Raw genomic sequence first — 18,784 nt, forward strand, 5'->3', positions numbered from 1 at the left:
AAAGCCATCAGGTATACCCATTTTCTCTAAAACCTTAAAAAGATAAAAATGTGACACCCTGTCGAAAGCTTTTTCAAAATCTATGGATAAAACCGCCAGCTTTCCTTTTCTTAATTTGGTGTCGCTAATTACATCCTTTAAAAGGTTTAGGTTCTCCCATAAACTCCTCCCAGGCACCCCACAGACTTGGTTTGTATGAATTATTTTATGGATTACGTTCTTTAAGCGGTTAGCACACAGTTTCGCCATTATTTTATAGTCGCAGTTCAGAAGGGTGATTGGTCTCCAGTTTTTGAGTTCCGACCGGTCTCCCTTTTTGAATAGCAGGGAGACATCACCCTTCTTCCATGAGCCTGGGAGGATTTTAGACTTAAAGACTTCCGTAAAAAGGGAGAACAAATCTTCTTTTAAAATACCATAAAAAGTAACATAAAATTCAATGGGTATACCATCCGGCCCAGGCACTTTACCTGTTTTAAAACTCTTGACGGTCTCTAAAATCTCCTGCTCTGAAATATTCTGCAATAAAAAAGACTGTGAGACAGGATCTAAAAAATTGGTGATCTCCTTTAACGAGTCATTCATAAAACATTCATCAATGTGTTTTACATTAAAAAGATCCGCATAAAACTCTTGCACCTTTTTTAAAATACCCTGTACATCATTCACTCCTTCAATGTTTTCTATTAACCTTCTATTTTCATGTATTTTCTTAAAAAAATACCTGGAGCAGGTCTCGTTTTCCTCAAGATGCTGTATTCGAGACCTAAAGATAATTTCTTTTCCTTTCTGCTCCAGGCACTTAGTTATTTCTTTTTTAAGATCATGTACCTCCTTCTCCACCTCCATCCCATGTGCTCTGAATTTGTACAGGGTTTGCAGACGAGTATTTAGGATATTATAAAATTCACGTTTTTCTTTAGCTTTCCTAACCCCAACACGGATAAAAAATTCTTTTATTTTTAGTTTCATTTTTTCCCACCAGATACTGGTGGGAGTGTTGGGGTCTTTTACTCGTCTGCATTCCTTGTAAAAGGTGATAAAATCTGATAAAACTTGCGGATCTTCTAAAAGGGACACGTTTAACTTCCAGGCATTCCTACCAGTTCTCCTTTTAAAATCACTTTTAACTTTAAAATACAATAATTTATGGTCAGAAAAAACATTGGTAAAAAGATCACAGTTAAAAGGCAGTACTTGATAAGAACAAAAAATAAAATCTATCCTGGAGCTACAGCTTGCATTGCTCCAGGTAACACCGTCTTCCTCTGGTACGTTAAAATTACATTTTTTAAAAACATCAGTGAGATTAAAATCTAAAATCAAGTTTTTTAACATAAAAGACGTCTTGTCATAGTTCCTACTCACTGCGTTCGAAAAACGGCGTTCTCCCCTTAAAATACAATTAAAATCACCTGATAAAACAAGAGGACTAGAATTGTTAATAAAAAGGGGTAAAATCTCCAACATTTTTATTCTTTCATTCTTATCAGGAGAACCATAAAAATTTAAAAACTGCCATTTAATACCATTAATAAAAGCGTTGACCAATAAAATTCTGCCTGGTAAAATTTCGTTAAAACTCTCAATTAAAACGTTCCCTTTAAAAAGTATGGCGACCCCTGCTGATCTGGACTCATTTGATCCAGACCAGACTGATGGACCGTGCACCCAATCATCTTCATATTCTTTATAATTTAATCTGTGCGGGATGCCACATTCCTGCAGGAAAAGGACGGAAGCAGCAAAAACCGACAAGTAATTAAATAGGGCAACCCTTCTTACTCTGGCGCTCACACTTCTCACGTTCAAGGACAGACCGGACAACTCAGCCATGGGAATGTACAAGAAAACGTCTTACACCTCTGATTCCCCCTCCGAAGCCTCATACCCCCCAAAATCTGACTCAACTGTACGCATAGAGGAAGCAGGAGAGGAGGCACCATCACTCAGCCGACCCCCCTCCTCCATCATGATTGAGGCATAGTTGTTCTCGGGCATCCTGGCAATCAGGGCTCCAGACTCATTGGGTTCTTCCACCTCTTGCCCCTCCATAGGGGTCGGGTGTTCACTTAGTTCCGTCTCTGGTACCTCAGAGACGGTCACCCCTGAAACCTCCTCCTGGCAGGGAGGAGGGGGGGTATCCCCTATGGGGACCTGTGGAGGAACGTCACTTGGGTTCCCTGCATCCGCAGGTACTTCCATCGGCTCCCCCTGGACCGCCTCCGAATAGAGTCTTCTGGAGCCCCTCCGCCTTTTAACCTTCACCTCTCCACCCGGATCATCGCTCTCAGGGGGACCCTGAGCCAGAGGTTGCTGAGGAGCGGATTCGGCCGCCGTCCGCTCCTCTCTTAACCCAGCATGCTCCTGGGGGCCAGTTTTTCCACCACTTGCACGTTTTTTGGCCATCCTCTGCTCTTTAGGGTCCCCTCCTTTTGCCTGAGGGGGGTCTTTCTCCTTCTCCATCTCACCGCTTACCTCTTGTGGGGGGGTAATCACTGGCTCTGCTTGCCTCGGCTGGTGTCCCGGTTGCTGTCCTTGCTGCCTCCAGGGTTGCCACTGCTGCTCCGTCCTATGTCTGTGGGGACAAGAGGAGAAAAGGTGACCGAATTGTTGACAGAAATTGCACCTCCCTCCTCTTGTGCATTTCTCTGTCTCGTGCTGTGTGCTACCACATTTTTTGCATGTACTTTCACAGTTTTCTTTTGTGTGTCCATATCTGTGACACTTCCTGCAGTAGCTTGGCATCCCCGCATAAAAGAGGTCGCCACACATATTATTTATTTTAAAACGAGCTGGTGGTAGTTGTATTCCCCCTGGCAATCTGTCATCTTTTTTGCATGTAACCTGAAATCTCCACTTAGATGTCCAGATGCCACAGCTGTTCATGATTTTTCCTCTGCACTCAACCTTACTAAAATAGAATTGTAAAAACAACTCAACATCGTGTAGGTTGGCGAAAGGGGAATACATCTTTACTACCACCAGCTTAATATCGTCTAGAACGTGCTCAATAATCCGGACACCCTGAAGCTTTTTGTCTTTACTCGCAGCAGCTCTGGTAACAAAATCTCTGTGGATGCCATTTTGTGTGAACGTCACATCAAAAATTTTACGCTTCGGGTAGTCCTGGATTGCCAATATCTCGCCCTTCTGTATTCCGAAAACTCCTCCGAGCACGTCCTCTACTACGAATTTCAAATCGTCCGCCCTTTTGGTATCATCCGTGAGAATGACTCTCACGGTGTTTTTGATCCTTGCGTATGCCGGCACAGAACCTGGATCCGGATCATCATCCATGGTTCTAACCTCTCTCCACCCGAAGGTCTTGAGAGGCGATCGCTACTCGTTACCCTGGGACTAGGCCCTCTCCCCAATAGCAACAAGTGGGTGAAGCCCAGGCAATAAACCTGGGCGATCCCACAAGGCCGAGGAGAGGGGTACCCGAGTACCTTCTGACCAGATCTCCTGTATTACTACACTTGATCTTAGCCAAAAGGCCGAGAAGCGATAACCGTGAAAGGGGCGGGCCCAACAAGGTCCCCTTCATGGGCACTATCACTGCTTGCTGTCAGGGAGGCTGCCAGACAATTTTCCATGCACACTCTGGGCTGGGGGGCAGTCAACCACCAGTACACACAGCAGAACCTAAACCCATACCATTATTGCTAAGCAGCAAGACAGGGGCCCATTGCACTCCCACGGGGCCTTTTTAAATGCAATCCATAACCCGGATTTGCCAGGAACCCTTCTTACTCCTCCTACTTGCATGTGACACTGGGCTTAGGATCTGCATAGGAAACACACACACAAGCACACACCTACCTTTGTTGCCTGCAGATGCCTCCTTGGCTGTCCCCAAACGGTATCAAACCAACACCCACGGGAAGCTGTAAGCATAGAGGACATGCCTGCACCCCATTGGACTTACCTGTGTGGGTTAAATCCGGGTTATTTGACAACCTATGGCGGTGATGGTTCTGCTCAGGCAGAGCAGTGCTGATGCTCCTCATAAAGCTGTCGCTGCTGTGAAGGTTCTAGGTGACATCACAAATCCCTATGGTTACATACACAACAAAGCTGGGTTGTTGTTGTTTACACTCTGCAAGGCCTGTGGAAGTGAGTGACATCATAGCACTGTAGTTCTGAGGGTTCAAGATGGATGCAACAATCTCCTGTTGCTTCTATGAAGGCCGTAATAGACGACATCACCAAACAGCTCCATAGTCACATACACAGCAAAGGAGAGATGTTGTTTACACCTAGTGATGTCAGTGGTATTGAGTGACATCACAGCACAGTGCTAAGGCTCCTGGGCCTGGACACAGCAGCGGCTGCAATATCTCAACGGAGAATACGTTTATATCTATGTGTGTGTGCGCATATATATATATATATATATATATATATATATATATATATATATATATTTCTCCGCCGAAATCACTTTTAAACCCATTTCCACCTTTTTTTCCCTTCTCTTCCTCTTACTTTTTTTTCACGTTTTTTTACGTTTTTCTCCTTTTCGCCTCTTTTCTGGGCGTATTATTCTTCTTTTTCTTCTTTTTTTTCGTCTAATGCATACCCCATCAGTGCAGCAATGCTTATTCAATACCGCCAGCAGATGGAGACACTGGGGGATAATTTTCTAAGGATTTATACTGATTTTTCCTGTCTGAATTTGTCGCACAGAAAGTTGCAGGCCAAATATGTGTGACATTTCTGCGACTTTAGCTTCTAGAGCATTTTTACAACATTATACATAGGTGCTGAATACATAAAAAGCGACTGTTCAGCGACAGACAAGTCGCATCGGCTGAAAGTAGGCCAGAATGTCAGTCCATGTTGGAGCAGGTTTAGATACAGTCTAAAGCATAGATCTCAAAGTCTGTGCACAGAATTTAGCAAGGGCCTCGCACCTTCTGATGCATCAGGTAGGTGCACAATAGCATAGCCTAACCCTCTGTACTTTGGTCTATATTGATGCGGGACATAGACAGCCAGCTGATGACCAATCCATTAGTGCAATGGATGGCTGGAAGCATTTGTCTTTGCCTTTGCAATACCACAGAAGCAATGCATGGTCAATGTACAGCAATGACACACCTGTGTGAACAGCCAGGAGACCCCCCCCCCATGTTATGTTACATAGTTACATAGTTAGTACGGTCGAAAAAAGACATATGTCCATCAAGTTCAACCAGGGAATTAAGGGGTAGGGGTGTGGCGCGATATTGGGGAAGGGATGAGATTTTATATTTCTTCATAAGCATTAATCTTATTTTGTCAATTAGGAACATTCAGCACCCACCCGCTATCAAGGCAGCTGCCTATCATGTCATGCCCTACCTGCACAGGTGTGCTGGCTACTCAAATGATCCAATTAAGGAGGCCATTTAGTCAGCAGCAGCAGAAGTCCTGTGCCTGGACGCTCCAACAGGGGCCAGACACAAGCAGAAGCAGAAGCAGCAGAAGCAGCAGCAGCACCACCTTTTGTTTTTTGGCTGCAGCAGCAGCAAGGCCCACAGGGCTGGCTAGCTGGCTAGCCAGCAAGCAGGTAGCAATGAAAGTAGGAATCTTTCTTTTTAACCCTGTAAGGGGGTGGTGCACTGTACCCGAAGATACTGCCATATCGGGTCAATGCATAGGGCGACGGAAGCAAGCTTCGAAATCGGCCCCCGTTCTCAAAAATCCATTTAATATATGGTCCCCAGATAGGGGACGTATCAGATATTAAACTGATAAGAACAGATACTACACTTGATCTTAGCCAAAAGGCCGAGAAGCGATAACCGTGAAAGGGGCGGGCCCAACAAGGTCCCCTTCATGGGCACTATCACTGCTTGCTGTCAGGGAGGCTGCCAGACAATTTTCCATGCACACTCTGGGCTGGGGGGCAGTCAACCACCAGTACACACAGCAGAACCTAAACCCATACCATTATTGCTAAGCAGCAAGACAGGGGCCCATTGCACTCCCACGGGGCCTTTTTAAATGCAATCCATAACCCGGATTTGCCAGGAACCCTTCTTACTCCTCCTTCTTGCATGTGACACTGGGCTTAGGATCTGCATAGGAAACACACACACAAGCACACACCTACCTTTGTTGCCTGCAGATGCCTCCTTGGCTGTCCCCAAACGGTATCAAACCAACACCCACGGGAAGCTGTAAGCATAGAGGACATGCCTGCACCCCATTGGACTTACCTGTGTGGGTTAAATCCGGGTTATTTGACAACCTATGGCGGTGATGGTTCTGCTCAGGCAGAGCAGTGCTGATGCTCCTCATAAAGCTGTCGCTGCTGTGAAGGTTCTAGGTGACATCACAAATCCCTATGGTTACATACACAACAAAGCTGGGTTGTTGTTGTTTACACTCTGCAAGGCCTGTGGAAGTGAGTGACATCATAGCACTGTAGTTCTGAGGGTTCAAGATGGATGCAACAATCTCCTGTTGCTTCTATGAAGGCCGTAATAGACGACATCACCAAACAGCTCCATAGTCACATACACAGCAAAGGAGAGATGTTGTTTACACCTAGTGATGTCAGTGGTATTGAGTGACATCACAGCACAGTGCTAAGGCTCCTGGGCCTGGACACAGCAGCGGCTGCAATATCTCAACGGAGAATACGTTTATATCTATGTGTGTGTGTGCGCATATATATATATATATATATATATATATATATATATATATATATTTCTCCGCCGAAATCACTTTTAAACCCATTTCCACCTTTTTTTCCCTTCTCTTCCTCTTACTTTTTTTTCACGTTTTTTTACGTTTTTCTCCTTTTCGCCTCTTTTCTGGGCGTATTATTCTTCTTTTTCTTCTTTTTTTTCGTCTAATGCATACCCCATCAGTGCAGCAATGCTTATTCAATACCGCCAGCAGATGGAGACACTGGGGGATAATTTTCTAAGGATTTATACTGATTTTTCCTGTCTGAATTTGTCGCACAGAAAGTTGCAGGCCAAATATGTGTGACATTTCTGCGACTTTAGCTTCTAGAGCATTTTTACAACATTATACATAGGTGCTGAATACATAAAAAGCGACTGTTCAGCGACAGACAAGTCGCATCGGCTGAAAGTAGGCCAGAATGTCAGTCCATGTTGGAGCAGGTTTAGATACAGTCTAAAGCATAGATCTCAAAGTCTGTGCACAGAATTTAGCAAGGGCCTCGCACCTTCTGATGCATCAGGTAGGTGCACAATAGCATAGCCTAACCCTCTGTACTTTGGTCTATATTGATGCGGGACATAGACAGCCAGCTGATGACCAATCCATTAGTGCAATGGATGGCTGGAAGCATTTGTCTTTGCCTTTGCAATACCACAGAAGCAATGCATGGTCAATGTACAGCAATGACACACCTGTGTGAACAGCCAGGAGACCCCCCCCCCATGTTATGTTACATAGTTACATAGTTAGTACGGTCGAAAAAAGACATATGTCCATCAAGTTCAACCAGGGAATTAAGGGGTAGGGGTGTGGCGCGATATTGGGGAAGGGATGAGATTTTATATTTCTTCATAAGCATTAATCTTATTTTGTCAATTAGGAACATTCAGCACCCACCCGCTATCAAGGCAGCTGCCTATCATGTCATGCCCTACCTGCACAGGTGTGCTGGCTACTCAAATGATCCAATTAAGGAGGCCATTTAGTCAGCAGCAGCAGAAGTCCTGTGCCTGGACGCTCCAACAGGGGCCAGACACAAGCAGAAGCAGAAGCAGCAGAAGCAGCAGCAGCACCACCTTTTGTTTTTTGGCTGCAGCAGCAGCAAGGCCCACAGGGCTGGCTAGCTGGCTAGCCAGCAAGCAGGTAGCAATGAAAGTAGGAATCTTTCTTTTTAACCCTGTAAGGGGGTGGTGCACTGTACCCGAAGATACTGCCATATCGGGTCAATGCATAGGGCGACGGAAGCAAGCTTCGAAATCGGCCCCCGTTCTCAAAAATCCATTTAATATATGGTCCCCAGATAGGGGACGTATCAGATATTAAACTGATAAGAACAGATACTACACTTGATCTTAGCCAAAAGGCCGAGAAGCGATAACCGTGAAAGGGGCGGGCCCAACAAGGTCCCCTTCATGGGCACTATCACTGCTTGCTGTCAGGGAGGCTGCCAGACAATTTTCCATGCACACTCTGGGCTGGGGGGCAGTCAACCACCAGTACACACAGCAGAACCTAAACCCATACCATTATTGCTAAGCAGCAAGACAGGGGCCCATTGCACTCCCACGGGGCCTTTTTAAATGCAATCCATAACCCGGATTTGCCAGGAACCCTTCTTACTCCTCCTTCTTGCATGTGACACTGGGCTTAGGATCTGCATAGGAAACACACACACAAGCACACACCTACCTTTGTTGCCTGCAGATGCCTCCTTGGCTGTCCCCAAACGGTATCAAACCAACACCCACGGGAAGCTGTAAGCATAGAGGACATGCCTGCACCCCATTGGACTTACCTGTGTGGGTTAAATCCGGGTTATTTGACAACCTATGGCGGTGATGGTTCTGCTCAGGCAGAGCAGTGCTGATGCTCCTCATAAAGCTGTCGCTGCTGTGAAGGTTCTAGGTGACATCACAAATCCCTATGGTTACATACACAACAAAGCTGGGTTGTTGTTGTTTACACTCTGCAAGGCCTGTGGAAGTGAGTGACATCATAGCACTGTAGTTCTGAGGGTTCAAGATGGATGCAACAATCTCCTGTTGCTTCTATGAAGGCCGTAATAGACGACATCACCAAACAGCTCCATAGTCACATACACAGCAAAGGAGAGATGTTGTTTACACCTAGTGATGTCAGTGGTATTGAGTGACATCACAGCACAGTGCTAAGGCTCCTGGGCCTGGACACAGCAGCGGCTGCAATATCTCAACGGAGAATACGTTTATATCTATGTGTGTGTGTGCGCATATATATATATATATATATATATATATATATATATATATATATATATATTTCTCCGCCGAAATCACTTTTAAACCCATTTCCACCTTTTTTTCCCTTCTCTTCCTCTTACTTTTTTTTCACGTTTTTTTACGTTTTTCTCCTTTTCGCCTCTTTTCTGGGCGTATTATTCTTCTTTTTCTTCTTTTTTTTCGTCTAATGCATACCCCATCAGTGCAGCAATGCTTATTCAATACCGCCAGCAGATGGAGACACTGGGGGATAATTTTCTAAGGATTTATACTGATTTTTCCTGTCTGAATTTGTCGCACAGAAAGTTGCAGGCCAAATATGTGTGACATTTCTGCGACTTTAGCTTCTAGAGCATTTTTACAACATTATACATAGGTGCTGAATACATAAAAAGCGACTGTTCAGCGACAGACAAGTCGCATCGGCTGAAAGTAGGCCAGAATGTCAGTCCATGTTGGAGCAGGTTTAGATACAGTCTAAAGCATAGATCTCAAAGTCTGTGCACAGAATTTAGCAAGGGCCTCGCACCTTCTGATGCATCAGGTAGGTGCACAATAGCATAGCCTAACCCTCTGTACTTTGGTCTATATTGATGCGGGACATAGACAGCCAGCTGATGACCAATCCATTAGTGCAATGGATGGCTGGAAGCATTTGTCTTTGCCTTTGCAATACCACAGAAGCAATGCATGGTCAATGTACAGCAATGACACACCTGTGTGAACAGCCAGGAGACCCCCCCCCCCATGTTATGTTACATAGTTACATAGTTAGTACGGTCGAAAAAAGACATATGTCCATCAAGTTCAACCAGGGAATTAAGGGGTAGGGGTGTGGCGCGATATTGGGGAAGGGATGAGATTTTATATTTCTTCATAAGCATTAATCTTATTTTGTCAATTAGGAACATTCAGCACCCACCCGCTATCAAGGCAGCTGCCTATCATGTCATGCCCTACCTGCACAGGTGTGCTGGCTACTCAAATGATCCAATTAAGGAGGCCATTTAGTCAGCAGCAGCAGAAGTCCTGTGCCTGGACGCTCCAACAGGGGCCAGACACAAGCAGAAGCAGAAGCAGCAGAAGCAGCAGCAGCACCACCTTTTGTTTTTTGGCTGCAGCAGCAGCAAGGCCCACAGGGCTGGCTAGCTGGCTAGCCAGCAAGCAGGTAGCAATGAAAGTAGGAATCTTTCTTTTTAACCCTGTAAGGGGGTGGTGCACTGTACCCGAAGATACTGCCATATCGGGTCAATGCATAGGGCGACGGAAGCAAGCTTCGAAATCGGCCCCCGTTCTCAAAAATCCATTTAATATATGGTCCCCAGATAGGGGACGTATCAGATATTAAACTGATAAGAACAGATACTACACTTGATCTTAGCCAAAAGGCCGAGAAGCGATAACCGTGAAAGGGGCGGGCCCAACAAGGTCCCCTTCATGGGCACTATCACTGCTTGCTGTCAGGGAGGCTGCCAGACAATTTTCCATGCACACTCTGGGCTGGGGGGCAGTCAACCACCAGTACACACAGCAGAACCTAAACCCATACCATTATTGCTAAGCAGCAAGACAGGGGCCCATTGCACTCCCACGGGGCCTTTTTAAATGCAATCCATAACCCGGATTTGCCAGGAACCCTTCTTACTCCTCCTACTTGCATGTGACACTGGGCTTAGGATCTGCATAGGAAACACACACACAAGCACACACCTACCTTTGTTGCCTGCAGATGCCTCCTTGGCTGTCCCCAAACGGTATCAAACCAACACCCACGGGAAGCTGTAAGCATAGAGGACATGCCTGCACCCCATTGGACTTACCTGTGTGGGTTAAATCCGGGTTATTTGACAACCTATGGCGGTGATGGTTCTGCTCAGGCAGAGCAGTGCTGATGCTCCTCATAAAGCTGTCGCTGCTGTGAAGGTTCTAGGTGACATCACAAATCCCTATGGTTACATACACAACAAAGCTGGGTTGTTGTTGTTTACACTCTGCAAGGCCTGTGGAAGTGAGTGACATCATAGCACTGTAGTTCTGAGGGTTCAAGATGGATGCAACAATCTCCTGTTGCTTCTATGAAGGCCGTAATAGACGACATCACCAAACAGCTCCATAGTCACATACACAGCAAAGGAGAGATGTTGTTTACACCTAGTGATGTCAGTGGTATTGAGTGACATCACAGCACAGTGCTAAGGCTCCTGGGCCTGGACACAGCAGCGGCTGCAATATCTCAACGGAGAATACGTTTATATCTATGTGTGTGTGTGCGCATATATATATATATATATATATATATATATATATATATATATATTTCTCCGCCGAAATCACTTTTAAACCCATTTCCACCTTTTTTTCCCTTCTCTTCCTCTTACTTTTTTTTCACGTTTTTTTACGTTTTTCTCCTTTTCGCCTCTTTTCTGGGCGTATTATTCTTCTTTTTCTTCTTTTTTTTCGTCTAATGCATACCCCATCAGTGCAGCAATGCTTATTCAATACCGCCAGCAGATGGAGACACTGGGGGATAATTTTCTAAGGATTTATACTGATTTTTCCTGTCTGAATTTGTCGCACAGAAAGTTGCAGGCCAAATATGTGTGACATTTCTGCGACTTTAGCTTCTAGAGCATTTGTACAACATTATACATAGGTGCTGAATACATAAAAAGCGACTGTTCAGCGACAGACAAGTCGCATCGGCTGAAAGTAGGCCAGAATGTCAGTCCATGTTGGAGCAGGTTTAGATACAGTCTAAAGCATAGATCTCAAAGTCTGTGCACAGAATTTAGCAAGGGCCTCGCACCTTCTGATGCATCAGGTAGGTGCACAATAGCATAGCCTAACCCTCTGTACTTTGGTCTATATTGATGCGGGACATAGACAGCCAGCTGATGACCAATCCATTAGTGCAATGGATGGCTGGAAGCATTTGTCTTTGCCTTTGCAATACCACAGAAGCAATGCATGGTCAATGTACAGCAATGACACACCTGTGTGAACAGCCAGGAGACCCCCCCCCCCCATGTTATGTTACATAGTTACATAGTTAGTACGGTCGAAAAAAGACATATGTCCATCAAGTTCAACCAGGGAATTAAGGGGTAGGGGTGTGGCGCGATATTGGGGAAGGGATGAGATTTTATATTTCTTCATAAGCATTAATCTTATTTTGTCAATTAGGAACATTCAGCACCCACCCGCTATCAAGGCAGCTGCCTATCATGTCATGCCCTACCTGCACAGGTGTGCTGGCTACTCAAATGATCCAATTAAGGAGGCCATTTAGTCAGCAGCAGCAGAAGTCCTGTGCCTGGACGCTCCAACAGGGGCCAGACACAAGCAGAAGCAGAAGCAGCAGAAGCAGCAGCAGCACCACCTTTTGTTTTTTGGCTGCAGCAGCAGCAAGGCCCACAGGGCTGGCTAGCTGGCTAGCCAGCAAGCAGGTAGCAATGAAAGTAGGAATCTTTCTTTTTAACCCTGTAAGGGGGTGGTGCACTGTACCCGAAGATACTGCCATATCGGGTCAATGCATAGGGCGACGGAAGCAAGCTTCGAAATCGGCCCCCGTTCTCAAAAATCCATTTAATATATGGTCCCCAGATAGGGGACGTATCAGATATTAAACTGATAAGAACAGATACAGTTAAATATAAATAACATATTTACAACATATTAAAACATAAAATGGGCACTTGGTGGCTTTACAAGATAGAATTCCATTCTTTTAAAAACCATTTTCTAGATAAAAGCGGAAATCTCTTCTTGTCTAAAAGATAGTACTGGTACATTTCATAAAAACAGATAGATAAAATGTCCTTCACAGATAAAACCTCATGCTTGAACAATAAAATATTCCTGGCCTTCCACAGAGCTGCCTTCACACAGTTTATGATCTTCCATGCAATAGTCTCTTGAGTCCGTGTTGGGCATTCCAGGCAACCATAAAAAACCACTGCAATATTTAAGTCTTTTAGTCCAGTTATCCTTTTTACCAGAGGGAGTATCTTTGTCCATATTTTCTGCGAGTAAAAACAAGTCCATATTAGATGGTGCACGGTCTCCTCTTGTCGGCATCCCTCCCTCGGGCAGGTTGCAGAGTTGGATAATCCTCTTCGGTGCTGGAATGCCCGGCATGGAAGACACTCGTGTGCGCAGCTCCAGGCCAGGTCCTTCTGTGAATTAAAAAGATAATTAATACTCAACATCTTCCAAATCTGTATACACTTCTGTTCGTTAAAATTTTTGATGGGAGTCACGGTACTGGTTTCTTTTATTTCCTTTAGTAGTTTTTTGCTATTGCACAGATCCTGAACACTTTTACCTTTAAAATTATATAAGTTTAAAATTTTTCCTAAAATCATGTATTGAGGGGGTAAATTCAAAGAATAAGGGCAACTTAAAACTGTAGAAAACCAGCCGTTCCTCCGCATAAAATAACCAGTATTAAAACGAACAAAATAAGACCAGTAGCTATCTTTAAAAACAGTAGTAAAACACATGCTAAAAAACTTTATTAAAAGGAAAGCTTTAAAATCTGGAAAATCCTTACCGCCCCTGGAGTTCGGTTTTATCACAATTTGTCTCTTTAATTTTTCGCTCTTAGAACTCCAAAAGAAAGTAAAACAAGCTTTTGTTATTTTCTTTAGAACCATTTCGGGGGGTGGGAAAACCAGACTTAAATACAATAAAATAGGTAAAAGCACCATTTTTGTAATTAAAACCTTCCCTTCCATTGTAAGTTCTCGCATGTTCCACATACATATTTTCTTATTTATTTTTTGAGCCACCAAGTCCCAGCTATTAAAACCATTATTAGACTCGTCAAAGGAGACACCTAAAATCTGCACCGACTCAGACACAGGGACGGGCACATCATACAAAGGCATTCCGCCTATGTTTAAAATGTTACTTTTGTTAAAATTGACTTTAAAACCGGAGGCACAATTAAAATATTGAATCTGTTTTAGCGTCTTCTGAAGCGATGGGGTGTCCCTGCAAAACACCGCAACATCGTCCATGTACCCCACTACCTTCGCCTCTAGTCCCCCTCCTCCTGGCAGGGGGACTCCATGGATCTGCTTATCCTTTCGTATTGTACATAAAAGAGGCTCTATTGCGCAAATGAAGAGTAGTGGGGACAAGGGACACCCCTGCTTCACTCCGGAATTTAAAATCACGCCCTGTGTCTTAAAACCATTTACTAAAATTTTACTAGTACAGTTATCATAAAAAGCTCTAAGAGACAATAAAAAGCCATCAGGTATACCCATTTTCTCTAAAACCTTAAAAAGATAAAAATGTGACACCCTGTCGAAAGCTTTTTCAAAATCTATGGATAAAACCGCCAGCTTTCCTTTTCTTAATTTGGTGTCGCTAATTACATCCTTTAAAAGGTTTAGGTTCTCCCATAAACTCCTCCCAGGCACCCCACAGACTTGGTTTGTATGAATTATTTTATGGATTACGTTCTTTAAGCGGTTAGCACACAGTTTCGCCATTATTTTATAGTCGCAGTTCAGAAGGGTGATTGGTCTCCAGTTTTTGAGTTCCGACCGGTCTCCCTTTTTGAATAGCAGGGAGACATCACCCTTCTTCCATGAGCCTGGGAGGATTTTAGACTTAAAGACTTCCGTAAAAAGGGAGAACAAATCTTCTTTTAAAATACCATAAAAAGTAACATAAAATTCAATGGGTATACCATCCGGCCCAGGCACTTTACCTGTTTTAAAACTCTTGACGGTCTCTAAAATCTCCTGCTCTGAAATATTCTGCAATAAAAAAGACTGTGAGACAGGATCTAAAAAATTGGTGATCTCCTTTAACGAGTCATTCATAAAACATTCATCAATGTGTTTTACATTAAAAAGATCCGCATAAAACTCTTGCACCTTTTTTAAAATACCCTGTACATCATTCACTCCTTCAATGTTTTCTATTAACCTTCTATTTTCATGTATTTTCTTAAAAAAATACCTGGAGCAGGTCTCGTTTTCCTCAAGATGCTGTATTCGAGACCTAAAGATAATTTCTTTTCCTTTCTGCTCCAGGCACTTAGTTATTTCTTTTTTAAGATCATGTACCTCCTTCTCCACCTCCATCCCATGTGCTCTGAATTTGTACAGGGTTTGCAGACGAGTATTTAGGATATTATAAAATTCACGTTTTTCTTTAGCTTTCCTAACCCCAACACGGATAAAAAATTCTTTTATTTTTAGTTTCATTTTTTCCCACCAGATACTGGTGGGAGTGTTGGGGTCTTTTACTCGTCTGCATTCCTTGTAAAAGGTGATAAAATCTGATAAAACCTGCGGATCTTCTAAAAGGGACACGTTTAACTTCCAGGCATTCCTACCAGTTCTCCTTTTAAAATCACTTTTAACTTTAAAATACAATAATTTATGGTCAGAAAAAACATTGGTAAAAAGATCACAGTTAAAAGGCAGTACTTGATAAGAACAAAAAATAAAATCTATCCTGGAGCTACAGCTTGCATTGCTCCAGGTAACACCGTCTTCCTCTGGTACGTTAAAATTACATTTTTTAAAAACATCAGTGAGATTAAAATCTAAAATCAAGTTTTTTAACATAAAAGACGTCTTATCATAGTTCCTACTCACTGCGTTCGAAAAACGGCGTTCTCCCCTTAAAATACAATTAAAATCACCTGATAAAACAAGAGGACTAGAATTGTTAATAAAAAGGGGTAAAATCTCCAACATTTTTATTCTTTCATTCTTATCAGGAGAACCATAAAAATTTAAAAACTGCCATTTAATACCATGAATAAAAGCGCTGACCAATAAAATTCTGCCTGGTAAAATTTCGTTAAAACTCTCAATTAAAACGTTCCCTTTAAAAAGTATGGCGACCCCTGCTGATCTGGACTCATTTGATCCAGACCAGACAGATGGACCGTGCACCCAATCATCTTCATATTCTTTATAATTTAATCTGTGCGGGATGCCACATTCCTGCAGGAAAAGGACGGAAGCAGCAAAAACCGACAAGTAATTAAATAGGGCAACCCTTCTTACTCTGGCGCTCACACTTCTCACATTCAAGGACAGACCGGACAACTCAGCCATGGGAATGTACAAGAAAACGTCTTACACCTCTGATTCCCCCTCCGAAGCCTCATACCCCCCAAAATCTGACTCAACTGTACGCATAGAGGAAGCAGGAGAGGAGGCACCATCACTCAGCCGACCCCCCTCCTCCATCATGATTGAGGCATAGTTGTTCTCGGGCATCCTGGCAATCAGGGCTCCAGACTCATTGGGTTCTTCCACCTCTTGCCCCTCCATAGGGGTCGGGTGTTCACTTAGTTCCGTCTCTGGTACCTCAGAGACGGTCACCCCTGAAACCTCCTCCTGGCAGGGAGGAGGGGGGGTATCCCCTATGGGGACCTGTGGAGGAACGTCACTTGGGTTCCCTGCATCCGCAGGTACTTCCATCGGCTCCCCCTGGACCGCCTCCGAATAGAGTCTTCTGGAGCCCCTCCGCCTTTTAACCTTCACCTCTCCACCTTCAACACCCACGGGAAGCTGTAAGCATAGAGGACATGCCTGCACCCCATTGGACTTACCTGTGTGGGTTAAATCCGGGTTATTTGACAACCTATGGCGGTGATGGTTCTGCTCAGGCAGAGCAGTGCTGATGCTCCTCATAAAGCTGTCGCTGCTGTGAAGGTTCTAGGTGACATCACAAATCCCTATGGTTACATACACAACAAAGCTGGGTTGTTGTTGTTTACACTCTGCAAGGCCTGTGGAAGTGAGTGACATCATAGCACTGTAGTTCTGAGGGTTCAAGATGGATGCAACAATCTCCTGTTGCTTCTATGAAGGCCGTAATAGACGACATCACCAAACAGCTCCATAGTCACATACACAGCAAAGGAGAGATGTTGTTTACACCTAGTGATGTCAGTGGTATTGAGTGACATCACAGCACAGTGCTAAGGCTCCTGGGCCTGGACACAGCAGCGGCTGCAATATCTCAACGGAGAATACGTTTATATCTATGTGTGTGTGTGCGCATATATATATATATATATATATATATATATATATATATATTTCTCCGCCGAAATCACTTTTAAACCCATTTCCACCTTTTTTTCCCTTCTCTTCCTCTTACTTTTTTTTCACGTTTTTTTACGTTTTTCTCCTTTTCGCCTCTTTTCTGGGCATATTATTCTTCTTTTTCTTCTTTTTTTTCGTCTAATGCATACCCCATCAGTGCAGCAATGCTTATTCAATACCGCCAGCAGATGGAGACACTGGGGGATAATTTTCTAAGGATTTATACTGATTTTTCCTGTCTGAATTTGTCGCACAGAAAGTTGCAGGCCAAATATGTGTGACATTTCTGCGACTTTAGCTTCTAGAGCATTTTTACAACATTATACATAGGTGCTGAATACATAAAAAGCGACTGTTCAGCGACAGACAAGTCGCATCGGCTGAAAGTAGGCCAGAATGTCAGTCCATGTTGGAGCAGGTTTAGATACAGTCTAAAGCATAGATCTCAAAGTCTGTGCACAGAATTTAGCAAGGGCCTCGCACCTTCTGATGCATCAGGTAGGTGCACAATAGCATAGCCTAACCCTCTGTACTTTGGTCTATATTGATGCGGGACATAGACAGCCAGCTGATGACCAATCCATTAGTGCAATGGATGGCTGGAAGCATTTGTCTTTGCCTTTGCAATACCACAGAAGCAATGCATGGTCAATGTACAGCAATGACACACCTGTGTGAACAGCCAGGAGACCCCCCCCCCCATGTTATGTTACATAGTTACATAGTTAGTACGGTCGAAAAAAGACATATGTCCATCAAGTTCAACCAGGGAATTAAGGGGTAGGGGTGTGGCGCGATATTGGGGAAGGGATGAGATTTTATATTTCTTCATAAGCATTAATCTTATTTTGTCAATTAGGAACATTCAGCACCCACCCGCTATCAAGGCAGCTGCCTATCATGTCATGCCCTACCTGCACAGGTGTGCTGGCTACTCAAATGATCCAATTAAGGAGGCCATTTAGTCAGCAGCAGCAGAAGTCCTGTGCCTGGACGCTCCAACAGGGGCCAGACACAAGCAGAAGCAGCAGAAGCAGCAGCAGCACCACCTTTTGTTTTTTGGCTGCAGCAGCAGCAAGGCCCACAGGGCTGGCTAGCTGGCTAGCCAGCAAGCAGGTAGCAATGAAAGTAGGAATCTTTCTTTTTAACCCTGTAAGGGGGTGGTGCACTGTACCCGAAGATACTGCCATATCGGGGCAATGCATAGGGCGACGGAAGCAAGCTTCGAAATCGGCCCCCGTTCTCAAAAATCCATTTAATATATGGTCCCCAGATAGGGGACGTATCAGATATTAAACTGATAAGAACAGATACTACACTTGATCTTAGCCAAAAGGCCGAGAAGCGATAACCGTGAAAGGGGCGGGCCCAACAAGGTCCCCTTCATGGGCACTATCACTGCTTGCTGTCAGGGAGGCTGCCAGACAATTTTCCATGCACACTCTGGGCTGGGGGGCAGTCAACCACCAGTACACACAGCAGAACCTAAACCCATACCATTATTGCTAAGCAGCAAGACAGGGGCCCATTGCACTCCCACGGGGCCTTTTTAAATGCAATCCATAACCCGGATTTGCCAGGAACCCTTCTTACTCCTCCTACTTGCATGTGACACTGGGCTTAGGATCTGCATAGGAAACACACACACAAGCACACACCTACCTTTGTTGCCTGCAGATGCCTCCTTGGCTGTCCCCAAACGGTATCAAACCAACACCCACGGGAAGCTGTAAGCATAGAGGACATGCC

The 18,784-nt window shown here is 44.2% G+C and overlaps 5 non-coding genes and 1 pseudogene across 5 annotated transcripts; all 6 read right to left on the reverse strand.

Moving 5' to 3' along the window:
- Window positions 1-3,379: 3,379 nt before the first annotated feature.
- LOC130322652 (U2 spliceosomal RNA) lies at window positions 3,380-3,512 on the reverse strand (annotated as a pseudogene).
- A 2,087-nt stretch (window positions 3,513-5,599) lies between these two features.
- LOC130322644 (U2 spliceosomal RNA) lies at window positions 5,600-5,790 on the reverse strand. Its single transcript, XR_008868106.1, has one exon. It is a non-coding gene; the product is annotated as a U2 spliceosomal RNA (small nuclear RNA).
- Window positions 5,791-7,875: 2,085 nt separating this feature from the next.
- Window positions 7,876-8,066, reverse strand: LOC130322645 (U2 spliceosomal RNA). Its single transcript, XR_008868107.1, has one exon. It is a non-coding gene; the product is annotated as a U2 spliceosomal RNA (small nuclear RNA).
- Window positions 8,067-10,158: 2,092 nt separating this feature from the next.
- On the reverse strand, window positions 10,159-10,349 carry LOC130322646 (U2 spliceosomal RNA). Its single transcript, XR_008868108.1, has one exon. It is a non-coding gene; the product is annotated as a U2 spliceosomal RNA (small nuclear RNA).
- A 2,087-nt stretch (window positions 10,350-12,436) lies between these two features.
- Window positions 12,437-12,624, reverse strand: LOC130322649 (U2 spliceosomal RNA). The gene has a single exon (XR_008868111.1). It is a non-coding gene; the product is annotated as a U2 spliceosomal RNA (small nuclear RNA).
- A 5,569-nt stretch (window positions 12,625-18,193) lies between these two features.
- LOC130322647 (U2 spliceosomal RNA) lies at window positions 18,194-18,384 on the reverse strand. The gene has a single exon (XR_008868109.1). It is a non-coding gene; the product is annotated as a U2 spliceosomal RNA (small nuclear RNA).
- Window positions 18,385-18,784: the final 400 nt, after the last annotated feature.

Source organism: Hyla sarda, unplaced genomic scaffold (genome assembly GCF_029499605.1).
Source record: "Hyla sarda isolate aHylSar1 unplaced genomic scaffold, aHylSar1.hap1 scaffold_2370, whole genome shotgun sequence".
NCBI lineage: Eukaryota > Metazoa > Chordata > Amphibia > Anura > Hylidae > Hyla > Hyla sarda.